The sequence below is a fragment of the Phyllostomus discolor genome, chromosome 7 (assembly GCF_004126475.2).
Source record: "Phyllostomus discolor isolate MPI-MPIP mPhyDis1 chromosome 7, mPhyDis1.pri.v3, whole genome shotgun sequence".
In the NCBI taxonomy this organism is placed as follows: domain Eukaryota; kingdom Metazoa; phylum Chordata; class Mammalia; order Chiroptera; family Phyllostomidae; genus Phyllostomus; species Phyllostomus discolor.
Window position 1 is genome coordinate 119,538,781 of NC_040909.2, and position 16,386 is coordinate 119,555,166.

Genomic DNA, 16,386 nt, shown 5'->3' on the forward strand with positions numbered 1-16,386 from the left:
GATGAGCAATAATTATAAAATTAACACAATAAAGAATCATATCAGAATCTACTTAGTTCTACCACAGAGTGGATTGTTACATAGTTTTGTACAAAGTTATGTTAAAGTCATCTACCACCATAAAATTCTCTTATGCTTTATACGTTGATTCTACCTTGAAAAATTTATTCTAAATGACTATTTTGAGAGGGAAAGGAAATGTATTATGTACAATGATGTTTATTGTTAAGTTAAATATCATAGTAAAAATATGAAGTAATTTGAAAAGCCATCAAAAGAGGAAAATTTAAAGTAATTCTAAAGACTAACATGTGGGGGAAACTGCATGAATAAAGTTAAATTAAAGACTTATTTTATGACCTAAAGGGTGGTTTATCTTTGAGAATGTTCTATGTATGTTTCAGGAAACTGAATATTCTGCTGATAGTGGGTAGCATGTTCTGTATATGTCTGTTAGGTCCAATTTATCCACATTGTTCTTCAAGTCCACCATTTCCTCATTGATTTTTCTGTCTCAATGTTCTAGCCACTATTTTTGTCACCTATATTTCAAAAATATTTTCTAATGGGACATAGACATGGTTAGTAGGTATATGAAAATATATTCAACATCACTAATCATCAGGGAAGTAAAAATCAAAACCTCACATTTATTAGGTAGGTAATCATCAAGAAAACTAAACGTAGGTGTTGGTGAAGACATGAAAAAAAAATTGCAGCCACTATGAAAAAGAACATGAAATTTCCTAAAAAAACTGAGCAATGGAACTACAATATGATGTGGCAATCCCACTTCTGGACATATCCAAAGGAATTGAAATCAGAATTTTAAAGAGGTATCTGCACTCCCGTGTTCATTGCAGCACTATTCACAATAGCTGAGATGTAGGAACAACCTGAAGGTCCATTGACAGATGAGCAGTTTTATGTACGTACATGACAGTTTTATCCACTCATCTGTAGATGAAAATATTTAGGTCATTTCTATAGTTTGGTCATTGTGATATATATGTATACATACTCACACACAGTCTCCATATATCACTGCCATATTTGGCAGCATGAACCTGGAGGACATTATTCTAAGTGAAAGAAGCCAATCACAGAAGGAGAAATACTGAGTGATTCCCCTTACAAACAGTGTCTAAAAATAGTCCAGCTCCTAGAAACAGAGAGTAGAATGGTCATTACCAGCATCTAAAGGGACCCATTGTCATTCAACATGTATAAATTTTGGCATTGCAAGATGAGTAAATTGTAAAGGGCTGTTTGTTATACATCATTGTGCCTAGAGTTAACAATATTGTATTGTACATTTAAATATCTGTTATCATGGTAGATTTCATGATGTCTTACCACAATAAAAACATTTTTAAGTTAAAAAATTGTAGCTGTATGTGTAACATGATTGTTTCAGTGATGTAATAGTGCTTGGAAAGGTAATGGGTAAAAATGGCAGCAGTTATATTAGTACGGTAGACATATGAGTAATTGTATTTGTTTTTTTCTTAACTATTTTACCCTTTAATTGTACTCCCTTATGAGTCATATTTTGAAAGTGAGATGTAAGAGACATTTACCACTTTTTTTTTTCCTTGCTGGTGGTCCTTACCCCACTCTACGTGATTCTGGTGGATTTGTTAATTTTCACATTGTCTTTCTCTAGTAAAGATACAATGCATGATCTGGGCTGGCCAATTAGGTTACCCCACCCCTTTTAGGATCGTCAGTGACACCAGAAGCCATTGAACAGGGATAATCCGTGCCTAGTTAGGAATTTTTGTGAATGATATGGAAGGACAAGTCACTCTTCGCTTTAGGTTGCTCAGTTAATAGAGTTATTTAATCTTGGCCCACTATTGTTACCATTTAGAGAGAATCAAATAGAGATATGGAGAGAAACACACCCTGTATTATAAACCTTGAGTACTTAAATCCAACAATGTCTGAGGTGTTTTAGCTCTGGCCTTTTCCCTTACTTAAAACAGTGGATTTCTATTATACTTAAGTTTACTTTTTGTTTTTTTTAATGAGATAAAATTTTGAGTAATTGATGAAAGTAAATCAACTAATAGTTTAAGACTTCTAAATATTTGGAATTCCAAATTGTGGATTTTCATTTGTTAGACTGTGCCTCAGTTATGTATAGAGAACTACATATTTGAAATAGACATTAAGAACAATAAAACAATGTCCTCTTTCATGCATTGCTTAACAACAATATTGTTAGTTAATTTTATGTCATATTCTGAACTCATTTATTTGTAATTATGGAGCACATTAGTTGCTGCAATTTCTCCTCAGTACATCAATTAGTTTATGTTACTTTTTCAAAAATTACAAAATTTCATGTTTTCTACTTCAGTTTCTCTTGAGATATAATACCAAGGGAGTTCCATAACCATGGAGGCCAACTGCTGTTAATCTATTTTTAGGTGACGGATTCTAGCACATTATGACAAGAGTGCATTGATGACACCTTTAGACAATCCTTCAAGAACAAACTGCAGACCTATCAAATCATTGTATTGAACCAAGCCAAAAAAAAAAAAAAAATCAAACAGAACAAGACTGTTTGCAAAAACGCAAACAAAAGAACAGAATTTATGGAAGTCATTTTTACAACGTTCCCTTATGGATCTTGACACAGCAAAAGGAGGTGTTGGAGTACATAACACCTTTTCTCATGCTTTGCTGGCAGGTACCTCTCACTGGGGGGAACTTTATTAAACGACTGTCAGGAAAGAAAACGATTTGCATTATCACATTTTTTAGTAAGGGTAATCTGGTACAACAGCTGTTCGCCTTTGTACATTATTTGTAATTCTGTCTCTTTCAAGGTACATTAGGAGGCTTGATTTTGATTTACAGGATTTTATTGCAAGTTGTAAAATAGCTTACTGGCAGGATACACAAAGGAAGCCTAGTTTTCATACAATAACCATTTTATTCAGGGGAATACATGTAACTGAGCATTGTTGTACTTTCTATTATCCTTTTAAAATACCTTAAAAGTATATGCTGTTGAAAATGACTTTTGCCTGTAAAGCTGATCTTAGTGACATTTTATAGATAGTTCATGGCTTTAAATTATGTACTTATTTTATAACATCTACAATGTATCAACAGATTGTAAGTATCCCTTTCAATGTCTCTCCTTCCTCCTGCCTGCCCAACTAGAATGTAAAGTCCCTGGGTGATGAATTACAGATTATTAATTTATATTTCGAAGCTCAACATCTCCCACAGTGCCTGGTATTTGATTACTCTTTTCTGAAAAACTGACAATAAAGGTAAACAAATTTATTCTTTCAATGGTTATCTCCCATTACCAGCGACAGGCATTTCGTCTGCAGTTATTCGTAATGTTACTGTACATCCTGACCACTACATTTTCTGATGGAGGGTATCAAACACCAGAACTGGGCCTAGGCAAACCAGAAGTCTCCCCATAGGCCTTATATCTTTGATGGCGCCACTTCATATGTTTTTTCTCTAATGTATCGCATCTTAAAGTGTATCCTAAATTAATTTTGACTTATGATGTGCTTTATTATAAACTACATATTCAAATAAGTTTGAAAATGCTGCTTATATTCTATATTGAATTCTTAGAAATTGATAAAGAAATTGTTACCGCATAAAAATGGTGTTCGGCTGCCTGTCACCAAACACAGGCATATTCTGAAGCCAAAGACTGGTGCAGAAGGAAAAAGGTCTTTATTAAGATGTCGCACAATTTGGGGGAACAGCAAACTTCCTGAATCCAGGTCAATCTCACGTAGGCAAAACCCATTTGTTTCCAAAAAGACTGAAACCCAAAACCATGCCAAGAAACTGCGCTCCATCCTTGTCTGTCCTTCAAAACACAAGGATTCTAGGTGACAGCTTTCCAGCTTTAGGCTCCATCCCTGGAGTCTGTAGTGCCAGCATCGCCATACTCATGCCTGGTCACTTCCCGGCCAGGGCAATGGGCACACTGCCAATCACTGCAGGCAGTCGTGTGGTGGCTCCACCCAGACACCAAAGAGGAAGAGAAGGAGTGAGTCTCTCTGCCCTCTGTCCATTTAAACCCCCCAGCACAAACTTCCCTGCGCTCTGGAAGGGTCATCTCCCCAGCCAATCCCGTTCTTTTCTCAGGCTAACCTGGCCGGTCTTACTCCAGCACAGCCCCTCCGTGCAAGCTCCTTCCTTCTGCATCTCTTCCCAGGAGTAGGGAAGTCATCATCAGGAGCCACCCTAGCTTGCTTACCAATCCCTTGGGCAGCCTCCTCCTCTTGCACCTCCCCTCTCCCCAGTCTGGCCGGATCTACCTGTAGCAAAATGGCAAAAAGAAGTCTTGAGAATTTTTTGTTTTACTGAAAATAATTTATATCAAACCACTGCTGTTTAAACTTGTATATGGGATTCTTTCTGTCTGTAAAACCGATTACCATCTTATATTAATTATTATGAAAACACATAAGGTTATAATGTCCAGTACATTTCAAAGTCACACAAACATTTTGGGCAATTAATTTTGCTCTATGTGTCTGCATGCTCCAATTTCTCTAACAACCTATTACCTGCCTTTTTTTCAAGCAAATAAGTAAGTAAATAAATAAATAAATCCTCTACTTTTCAATATTCTACTGTATATGGTCTGAGCTCTCTGTCTTGATCTGACTGGTTTGCTGTCACTTTACCATTTCCTGTCTACTTCATTTGTAGTAGAAAAGTCAGGCCCCAATGGTTTATCTGTAAGATTTGGTCTGAGCTTTAACCTGGTATAAATATCATCAAAGAATAAAAAGTTATTTATCTTTATGTTTTCATCTCACACTCTCTGACAAAATTACCCAGGAGATATTTGAAAAACAAGTCAAGATGTCAATTACATTAGACAGTCTCCCACGAGGTCTACCTCCATAAGACTAGTATTGACATGTATCCAGTAAATAAGCTTTTTATATTTATTGATTAATAAATATTATATAACAATTATATATAAATAACAGTATAAATATATGTAATGCATATAATTGCATTGCATCCACTTTTTTTATCTATTTACTCTCCATTTCGTGAGTTCTCTTGTATTTGCAGAATTTGTTTGCTTGGATAAAATGAAGCCCAAACTGGCACTACCACAAGTCATTTTATTACAAATTTCATAACCGTTTCTTCCGGTAGAGATGAGGAGCAGAGGACCACTTAAAGAAAAGTAATTTGCTTTAAGTGAGAAATTCATCGACTCATGAAATGGACAGTTTATTTTGCTTTTGAGTGTGAAGCCAGCAAAGACCTACTCAGATCCTGAAATCTTTTAGACACACTGAACTGTATTTTCAGAGTTTGGTGAGAACGCTGGCTTTCAGACTCGGAGGTCGCATTACTTCTCTCTTCCCTGAAGTCCAGGCTGACTGCTCCTTAATGTCAATGAGATTAACGGATTGTTAGGGGCAAAGCCCTGAACTATTTCTATTAGTAAGTCAATTGGGGAAATCTATTATTAAGTTAGAAGGAAAAACTTAGTTAACAAGAGGCACAGGTGACCATACATGATCTCATTTCTTGTAATCTATTGGTATGGGGTAATTTAATAAAATTGTGAATTTTTGTCAGAGATAATAGTTGAATTTCTGGTTTAATTTTCTATTGATCTAGCTCTCCTTTTCTGTACTTGTTGCTGCTGTTTTCATTAGTTCAATTATAGAACTATTCCTAAAATTCTATAAAATGTGGCCGTGTTCTATCTCAACCCAATGACTGCTATTGAACATTACATGCAGACAGCATCCAGGACCATTTGTGTCTCAGTGGCTGATTTTTAACTTTCACTCAGTAACAGAAAGTATTGAAAATATCATTTTGTACTTTTTAAAAATTTTATTGCATGAAAGTTAAGAATACTAAATGAAGTTTCATAGTATTTTGGTAAAGTTATATCAGTTGTACATCTAACTCCTTTTCCCTACTGCATTATCAGAAATGTTCCAATTTATTGCAAGTAAATAAAAATGAGATTTATCTGAATCTTTGAGGATCTGTTTAAACAAAATAATAATCTGACCAACTTCTTTAAATGATTGTATTTGTTTTTATTCTATTGTCTAGCTTTCCTTGTCTCATAATTGAAGGATCTTTCCAATGCCTGTGTTTGAGGGTCTTGATTTGGATATATGTGCCACATACCTAATTTATGTAGTATGGTGCTAAACACTGAGAACACAGATTTGTACATTGTGACTTCTCTATATCACTCCTCAGACAGTACTCTATGGTAAGACATAAATTGAATCTGTTGTATTTCCACTATTTAACACGGTGCTAGAGACTTGGTAAATATTTTATCTGTGAAGGAGTTAATGAATTGAAGAATGTGTGGATAAAATAGTTGAACAAGAGACTTTGCATTATTAATTTCTCCATCATTTCTGTAAAGCTATTCTAAAACTTTATTCAAAACAGCCATGAAATGAAAAGTTTTCCAAGTCCCAGGCTTAAGGATCCTATTTCAATAATTCTGAGGTTTAAACTATAAGGTTTTGTTTTAAAAATTGCTCCAAGTTTGGGACCCATTATTCTCATCAAAACTCAGATTATACTACCCTTATTAAATTGTATTTACTTGTTGTAAGTGGATAGGAGGGAGACTCAGGAAAGGAGAATAAGAAACATGTTTTCAGGACTTCCTTCTTACATCAGTTGATGTCTTCTTTATGAGAATACTTAAGATATTCTTGTAATACTTTCAGATACATCCTAAGTATTTGAATAGTTTAGCGCTCATTAGCAACTTGTACTGTGTCTAAAACTGAGCCTATATTCTCAGGTATATAATAAAAATAATTGTACTACCTTTTAAACACATTATTTTTACACTGAACTCATTCTTCTACTAATAGTGGTGAATTATAGCCCAATCCTTGGTGGGGCCTGTCCTTTTCCAGGGTTGCACTGTAGCCTGATACCAACAAAATGGAAATAGTAGCAATAGGAACAATCTTAATGATATGACACTCAATAATAATATTGAAATAATTAGTATTTATGGAATTGTGTTGGGTGTTGTTGGAAGTCTTCATGTGTATTATTTCAAAGAAACAAATTATTCAGACACGTTTTGAAATGATAAGGCAGACTTTATTCAGGCAGTCACAGTAGGTGTCAGGACAAATCCAGTAGGGTTTTTTAATAGAGAAGAGTACAGGGAAGAGGGTAGGTGAATGGAAAATTACTAAGACATAAGGGTGATTTTTGCTAAATTGATATAATAGGATACTTGCTGAAGGTGGTCCATGTGATCAGAAATCACCTAGGCAATGGTGGGGGATAGGGAAGGTGATATATTAAGGATGGGGAGATTCTCGGCTAGACTGATTTGAAAAAATTCTTCATAAAACTGGCCTCTTGAGGATTTGCCCAAGGATGAGGCCTATTGGTCTTAGCAGAGCCTGTTTAGAGTTTTGTCACAGAGTTTGTCAATTGTTACCTCATTTAATACTGAAAATAATACTAAAATACAGGCATTATTATGAATTAGCAAACTGAAACATAGAAAGATTAAAGAACTGGCTGAAGGTTAAAGAGATTATAAGTGTTTCAGCCAGTGATGACCCCTTGAAATTAAAGGCCATTCTGGGAGTTCAAATCTAATTGCATCCACAGATAATAGATGAGATTGGCATCTTATAACCCATGATTCCATCTCCCTATATGCAGCCATTTATTTCTGGAACCTTGGCCTCACTCCAGGACCCTCACAAGGAGAAGACATGAGTCTCATTTTTATGAGGCCCATAAACTTCTCTTTCAACCTGAGCTCCAACAGAGTAGTCTCATTTTAGTCTGGCAGAAAACACTTGCTCACTTCTGTTTTCCAAACACTCTCCCTTTCCTTAAATCTTCCTTCCATGTCTATTTAATTTTAAACAAAGACTAAGAAGTTCTTCAGGGTGCTTTGCATTCATCTACAGACCGTCTTAACTTTGAGGCAATAAAGCCACAGCTACTGCTTTCCTGAAGGGATGTGTGTGTGTGTGCATGTGTGTGATTTGGGGGAGGTTGAGAACAGAAAATACAGAAAGGAAAAAAAGTAATGTCTCAAAATATTGCTTAGCCAGAAACAAATTTCTCTTTATTATTTGGAGAGTGCAAACTTAATTAGGTTTATCTTTTTCAAGTTGGTTGCTAAAGAAGCTTAAAATTATAATTCACTTATAAATAATAAATATTGATGAAATAACAATCATAATAATAATACTTTAAAGCATGTATTAAACTTATTATATGCCAAGCTACATTAAAAGATTCTATGCATTACCTCAAATTTTATAATAGCACTATGAGGTGGGTACCACCATTAATTCCATTTTAAGGAAATAGCATGTATAGAACTTGACATATACATATCAATAGCATCTGTATACATTCATTCACTCAAATGTCAAACCCAAGCACTTCACACCCAGTTAGCTAGAAAGGAAAGAGTACAAATAAGTTAAATGAAAACAAAAAAAGAGAGGATCAACTACAATGTAGAGGCTCAAATGTAATAATGGTATGAATAATTATATATATATTTATTGGACAATCAAAATGAAATTAATTCATATTGGGCATTATGTAAATTGCCAAATTTGGTAAAGTATATAAATGTAGACTTTAAAATATAAAAAGAGAAACCTGAGTATAAAAGGTAGTAACATTGAGACAATCAAAAAATAAAGGAGCATATTTTTAGAACTTCAAGGTAGAAAATATTGCAAAAGTACAATTCCTATGGCCAGACATTGAGAGACTAGTCTACATCAAAATAACATTTCTAAATACCATAAACTAATGTAAGAAATGGGTGGTGTCTAGGGAAAATGCACTGTTTTTCTTTACTGTTACCCTGAACACTTCTAATATCAGATGTGCCACACTAATCAATTCTGTGACACCAGCTGTGTCCTATAATTCAATTCAGTTCTGACACTATCTGTAGTTAGTGTCATATCCCACAAGTTAAAGGATCAGTCCCACAAGACTCTCCTTATTTCAAACACCAATTGTAGGTCCAAGCTTGTCAGATGTAATTTTGACTGACTGGCTATAAATCACAGTTCCCATAAACCCTTTCTTGGGTTCAGTAACTTGTGAGAATGGCTCACAAACTCAGGGAAAGATTTATGTTGACTGGTATATTATAAAGGACATAATAAAGGATACAGATAAACAATCAGATGAAGAGGTACATAGGGAAGAATCCTGAGCATAGGCTTTTCTGTTTCCATGTAGTTGGAGTGCACCACCCTCCTGGTAAGTAGATGTATTTAATAACTTGGAAGTTTTCTGAGCCCCATACATTGGGATTGTTGTGGAGGCTTCATCATGTAAGTATGATCATTTATTTATTTGATTTTCAGACCTTTTCTCTTTTTTGGAGAAGGGGGTGTGGGACCAAAAACACCAAGCTTGGTGTTTTTGATTGATTTTATGGTAACTAGCCCCTATCCAGCAACTCAGCAAGAGTCACCACACTAGAGCAAAAGTTGTTCCTATAGCTCAGAAATTCCCAAGCAGTTTAGGAGCCCCATGCCAGGAACTGGGAGCAGAGACCTATATGTATATATGAGGTCTGTCTGGAAAAATTCCTATCATTGTTAATATAATGAGAATGGTTTGCACAACATTGATTAACCTGGCAGCCACAGAGAGTGAACTGGAATGCACAAACATGAACAAAGACGACTTCACTGTACTAGTCGAGTGGTAGACACTGCTGGGTAAGCATGGGTCTATGTGACCATGTGTTAAAAATGACTGAGCAAGTAGAGCAATGGGTTTGCATCAAATTTTGCATTAAGCTTGAATATTCCTCCGTGGAAACTATTTGGATGATTCAGAAGGCTGCAGCTATGGGCACCTGGTAGTTGGCAGCTTCGCCATGACAATGTGCTAGCTCATGCATCATATCTCATGCAGAGTTTTTTGGCAAAACATCAAATTACCCAGGTGAATCAGGAACCCCTACAGCCCAGATTTGATATCCTGAGACTTCTGGCTTTTCCCAAAACTAAAATCACTAAAAAGGAAGAGATTTCAGGCTGCCAATGAGATTCAGAAAAATTCAATGGGGCAGCTGATGGTGATTGGGAGAACTGTGTGAGGTACTAAGGTGCCTATTTTGAAGTGGACTGAGGTATCATTGTCTTGTGTACAGTGTTTCTTGTATCTTGTATCTTCTATTTATGTCTCTATTTTTCATATTCCATGGCTGGGTACCTTCTGGACAGTCTCCGTATTTATTATTATTTCACAGATGACAAGTTGGGAGATTTCATGACATCTGTAATTGACAGAAGATTAATCCTTATAAATATAAAGAAATAAAACATAAAACCCAGTAGAAAAGTGACCTATGGAGATGAACAGTCAAAGGCTAACAAGTAGGTAAAGAGCTAGTCAATTCACTAGTTTAAAAAAACTGTTTAAAAAATGCTCTTAACTAAATAGAAGGGCTATATTCAAAAAGGCATGCCATTATATAACCTCAGTTACGTGTTGGTAAGACTATGAGGAATTGGAACTCTCATTGGTGCTGCTAGAAACAAAAATGTTTTAGACCGTCTGAAAGTAATCACCCAGTATTTACCAAAATGAAGGCATACATCCAACAATCCCACTTCTGAGCAGTGTGGAGGCAACTTTCATAACTGCAGGAGTGGTGATCACAGTTACCCACCTACTAGATTCTCCTTCAGTGCAGGCACTGACTGCACCACGTGCTGGGAGTGCTGTCACTGACAGCCTTCGGTTCCAGCCCCTTTGGGGCATACCAAGGTCTCAGCTGCAAAAATCTATCTATTCCAAGCCCCTCTATGGAGAAAGCACATCTAGTGATTCATTGAGGCATGCATATAAAGCTCTGGACATTTCTGTTGAACTCAAAACAAACAAACAAAAAAACAACAAAACAATAAAAACTAAAGGACCATTCAGCTTCAGTGCTTTCCATGGGTTTGCCCAAAATTGTTGTTGGGCTTGCATCACAGTTTGCTTTTCCTTCTGCTTCCTCCTACTTCCATTCACGCTTTCCTTACTGGACCACCTGCATACGAAACTCCATCTTGAAGTGTATTTCAGGGGAAACCTAACCTGTGTGAGAAAGCACGTGCTAAAGATGAAGATTTGAAGTGGGATCATTTGCTACTCAGCTGGCAAAAAAAAAAAAAAAATTGGTCATAGGTGAAGCAGTTAACTCTAGACCAAAGTAGAGCATTTGGATGGTATGTTGGTGCATGCGGATGCTTTAGCTGGTGTGACACATTTGAGAAATCATTAGGCACTAGCAACAGTTAGAAACGCAAAATTAATAATGATTCCTAAGGCTTGTTAATGCTTTGGAAAAAGACAAAAAAAGCCGACACCACTTGTAGAAATTTTACTTTCAGTCCTTGCAACTGTGGACTCTGTCAGTTAAAGACTTTAGTTCTGAGATGGGGTGTCCTTCTATCGAGGACACAGACATTGAATTACTATTGTCTGAAGACTCCAGGTTCCTTGTTTCAAGGGACCAGAAGGCAAAAAGAGGAAGCACCGTCAAGGTGGGGTAATAGATCTTGATTTGAAAGTGATAGGGCTGCTGTTCCACAATGGGGAGAGAGAGAAATATGTTTGTCTGCCAAACAATTCAATCTGGTGTCTTTTTAAATGGCAATTGGACACATTCATCAACCTTGTGTGAAAAAAACACGGTGGTCAGGGGTTCAGAGCTCTCAGACCTGTAAGCCACCAAGTGGCAGAGCTGCTTGCTAAGCATGTGGACTGGGTAGTTGTTGGAGGTGATAGGTCAGCTGCAGCTGTGGGGCACTGCTTTTCCTTTTTAAAAAATGATTTCCTTAAAAAAGAGATACTCATTAGAATCCTTTGAAAAAGTGAATTCAATCAACTGAAGGAAGGAACCGTTCAGTGTGAAATGCCATGGGAATGCTCTCAGGGAAGGGCTCCATCCAGGTGCTTGGAGCATTCTCCACTCTCACCCCCTTCAGGGATTTCCCAGTGTCACACCCAGAGCCACCAAATTATAGATGTGGTGGTATAAAAGTCTGCTTACCTCGGTCCAGGGAAAGACGTTTTACTTTAATATAAGGGAGACTTAGACACATAGAAATGTTGGTGAAGAGAAGCCAGTAGGCAAGGGGAAAGTTCTTCAAAAAGCGGAAGGCAGGTTGGGGGTGCTATGCATTTCAGATCAGAGATGACATTGGAACAAAGGGTCGTATCTTATTAGTACTGTATAAGAAGCAACAACGAAGATAACATTTTCTTAAAAAGCACAATCCTTACCTTCACTGAATTTTTAAAGACACAGTTGAAATATATTATATTGATTATATTTGAATCATCTAATGCTGTCTTTATTTGAATTTTGTATACATCATAGCATAGCAATTTGCTATGGTCATCAAGCTATCAATATGATAGTATTATCTCTGAATTTAAATATCTGCAATATAACACAAGATGGTAACTATGTTTACATTTTTGTTAAAATTTTTTTCTTATGCATTTTTACTGAATTATGACTTGGTTGCTAGCAAAAGCCCCACACTGGCTCTGGGCTTCCCACCAAATACTGTGTCTTTACATAGAAACAAAACAAATCTTCTTATATCTGGATCACTGGGGAATGGGGTTGATTTGGATACATGGGCATCCTGAAAGCCTGGCTCTCTTTTCAGCCATGTGGCCACTGTACTCCTCTTTCTGGTTAGCCGTAGCTCTGCTCTGGGAACAGTGCCACCGCTGTTTTGTGCCAACTCCTCCTTGCATCCAGCTGGCCCTCATTCCACTGCTGGCTCTGGCTGGTCTATGTTTTTGTGCCAGACCAAGTCTTCTATTTCCAACACTGCTGGCCCTGTCTTCCTTTTTCTGGTTGCAGGACGGTCTCAAATTTATGCAGATAAACTGGAAATTTGGGTGTGGACAAACAGGGCTTGGGTAGATATTGGGGTTGTAACACAATTCATCTAATTTTGCCATGCATGGTCACAAGATGGACAATACTTTGTCTTCAGAGGGAAACCCTTTCCTGTCCTTATTTTCTTTTCCTTTCCATTTCCCACTGGCTGAAAAACGAGGGTGGGCGTGATCCTGGACATTCTTTTGAGCTGGACTGATGCCATATAATATCCCGCCCCCGTAACATATTTTGCTGGTACTTGAATTGATCACACGCTGTCAGTCACTAGCCATTTCTAGAAAGTTGCCACAGTACACTTTGGTGTCTCTGAATCCTAAGGCATTCTCTAGCCAAATAAGAATGTTCATGGGAGGTACAGAAGAAATGTCTTTACCATCTGTATTTTAGTCTCAAATATCCAGCAGATAATTAGGCAACTTTTTTGAAATAAAAAGCAAAATGTAACTGCAAGAACACTCACATGCCCTTCTTTTCCTCTTTCCAGTGTAGAAACTTTGTGATAAAAAGAAATCAAATTTGGAGATAAGTGGAGTAGTGTTTTAACAGAATATAATGACCATGCTAATACAGTTTGTATTTTAGTCTAATTTTATTCTCACAGATATAAATGTATTGCTCATCTTTATTACATACATAAATGATTTAAGAAACAATGCAAATGCAAATTAAATCAAGTAATTCTATTTAAAGATACTGTACTGATTTATAAAAGCACTTGTTCGAGAACCTATAGAAACTGAAATAGGTTAAATGTAACTGAATTTACCAATTTGTGAAATTAGAGTTTAAGCCACATTTTCTTTAAAGGACAGAATATTTACCATCTGTTTCTAAACTGCACAGATGGTCGCAAATTTAAGTCTCTTGTAAAAGTGAATTGCTTGCTGTGCTGTCCCACAGTGTTCTCTGATAAGTGTCAAATAAATCAATTGACAATTAATAGTAGCAGTAACTTTTCATCCACCTAAAAGTGGTATCAGAACCCACTAACCCCTGCAGAATCCCAGACTTTTCCTGAGCTAACTAACTCCCTGATGGTTCCTTCCCAGCTAGTGTTCCCCGCTGGATTCAGAAAATTCTGCCGAATTTCCATGTGTCCCATTACCCAAATTAGATGTGTGTAATACTAAAATGGCATACATCACGGAAGGAATGTGCCATGGACTTTGAATATGTATGAATACGTATGAAGTAATCCTTTCTTATCATTGAAATATAATTGGAATATGAATTGGTCTATGCCTGTTCAATAATACACAGCTATTTTGGTCAGTGTGCTGATTTTGTTTATTAGTGGCAGTTGGAGGTGTGGAAGTTGATATAATTATAGCCATGTTGAAAAGACTAAGAGCAGCCATTTCAGGGGAGCTGCCTTGCATGTCTTGCTCTTTGAATCTTTGGACTGGGCCTTACAGACAATCGTTTATAAAGCCATTGGGGCAAAGGACATTCTCACCACAAGGGCTGATAATTATGGACTCTGTCTCTGGTGATAAAATCAGTGACTAATTACACATAGTCAAGTGCAACTCCGCTTATCATCATCTATAGAAAATTTTTCTTCTTTTAATGTGTTTATTTTTTTCCTTTTCTTATAAAAACTCCTTGCCTTCACCCTGTAATCAGGACACTGGGTTTCTGCCTGAATCTGCGTTCTCTAAATTGCAATCCTTTTGTCCCAAAGAAATACAGGTTGCTGCCCATTTCAGATTTTTAATTTCAAGTTAACAGAGGAAAGAATTAGATATCCCACAAAGTGGTTGTAATGAAGACACTCAGGGACCAAATTCTGCCACGTATATAAATGGCACATATATATTGCAAAGCAGAAAGACAATAATCTGTCATACAACTTACTCTCTAAACTTGATGTGGCCCTGGTGTGTGCACGCTCTCTCTCTCTCTCTCTCCTGGTCCTTGGTGACCTTGGCAAACAATCTGTCAAAAAACTTGACCTGAAGAAAATTTAACAGCATTCCTATTTAAGTGTGAATCACTTTTTCTAAATTTAGAAGTCTTGGACTTGCAAGAAGCAAGCAAATGAAGTGTGTGTTGAGTATTTTGTTCCATTCACAGTTCTTAAATACCTTTTAGCATATATTTCACCAATTAAAAACTCATTTTCAATATATATGCTCCAAATAATCAGTCATTAATTTCATCCATTAAAACATAGTTCTAACATTTATTTGTGGGACTAGCAAAGCCTCTGGGAACAAGGTCGAGTTGGAAAGCTGCTGTCCTCTCCCTCGAAGTATAAATGTCCTATTAGAGCAGCTCATTGCACCAGGGGTGTAACATAAAGTAGCTGTATTACTTGATTACTCTCTTTCTGGTGACCCCCATGCAGCCCTAGAGTAGTTTGTCTTCGGCTAGGATTCGAGGGTGGGAAAGTATGTCATTCATCCTCAAATAACCCTTTATTGGCATCTTAGTGTTCCTGAAATTCTTTCTTCTTTTAGTCTTGGGTGATGGATGATAAAGAACTGAATGGTTTCAGCTGATCCTAGCAAGGTCTTGGCTCCCAGATTGGTCCTCCCCTCTTCCTAATGGCAAACCCACCAGTTAATGGCTAAGGGCAGCCTGAGTCTTGGGGTCTTGTGACCTGCCCCATGTTGATGCATGTTCTATTTCCTCATGCTTTCTGAGAATTTTAACAGTAAACAATTCGTGAAACAGAACTGAACTTCAATTGATCCTCCTTTGTTTGTTTCATAAAATCTTTAATCACTTACTCCTCTCCAGAACAATTTTTCTTAAGTTATTTTCACTTTTTGACATTGTTAATACATTATTGAGGTAATGATTTCTGATTGAGTTCTTTCCTTTCTATTGGTGAATGCTTTCTGGATCTTTAGTGGTGTCTGCATTAATTACTGTAATAATTATAGGTGATATAAACAAAAGAATGTGCTATTTTTAAATACCTTATAATGTATTTATTATAAAGATATAATGCTTGAAGCATGTTAAGCACTGTTCTAAGATCCTTACAGTTATTAACCAGTATAGTCCTTCTAACCATCCTATGAGACATACACTATTATATTAACTTTAAATATAAGTAAATTGAGGCACAGATGGATGATGGATATTACTCAAGTTCACTCAGCTAGTAAGTGGCTGAGCTGAAGCTCTAAGCCAAATAATCTGATCCCAGAAAATGTTTGTGTAACTACTAAACTATATTACTTCTCCCACAATGTAATTGGTTATAAATAGCAAGACTAGAACATCATTGGAAACAAACTTCTTTTTAACAACCATTCACTATGTTACAGGTTGCATTTTTAAAGGTTTTTCTTATAGACATGTAAAGTTAAATAAAAATGGATCTCACAGTTAATCTAATAAGATCTTATTTTTTGGATGTAAAATTCTTTTGAGTAATCTTACAATTATTTTGATTTATCTAGTGGATATTTTTAAGTATT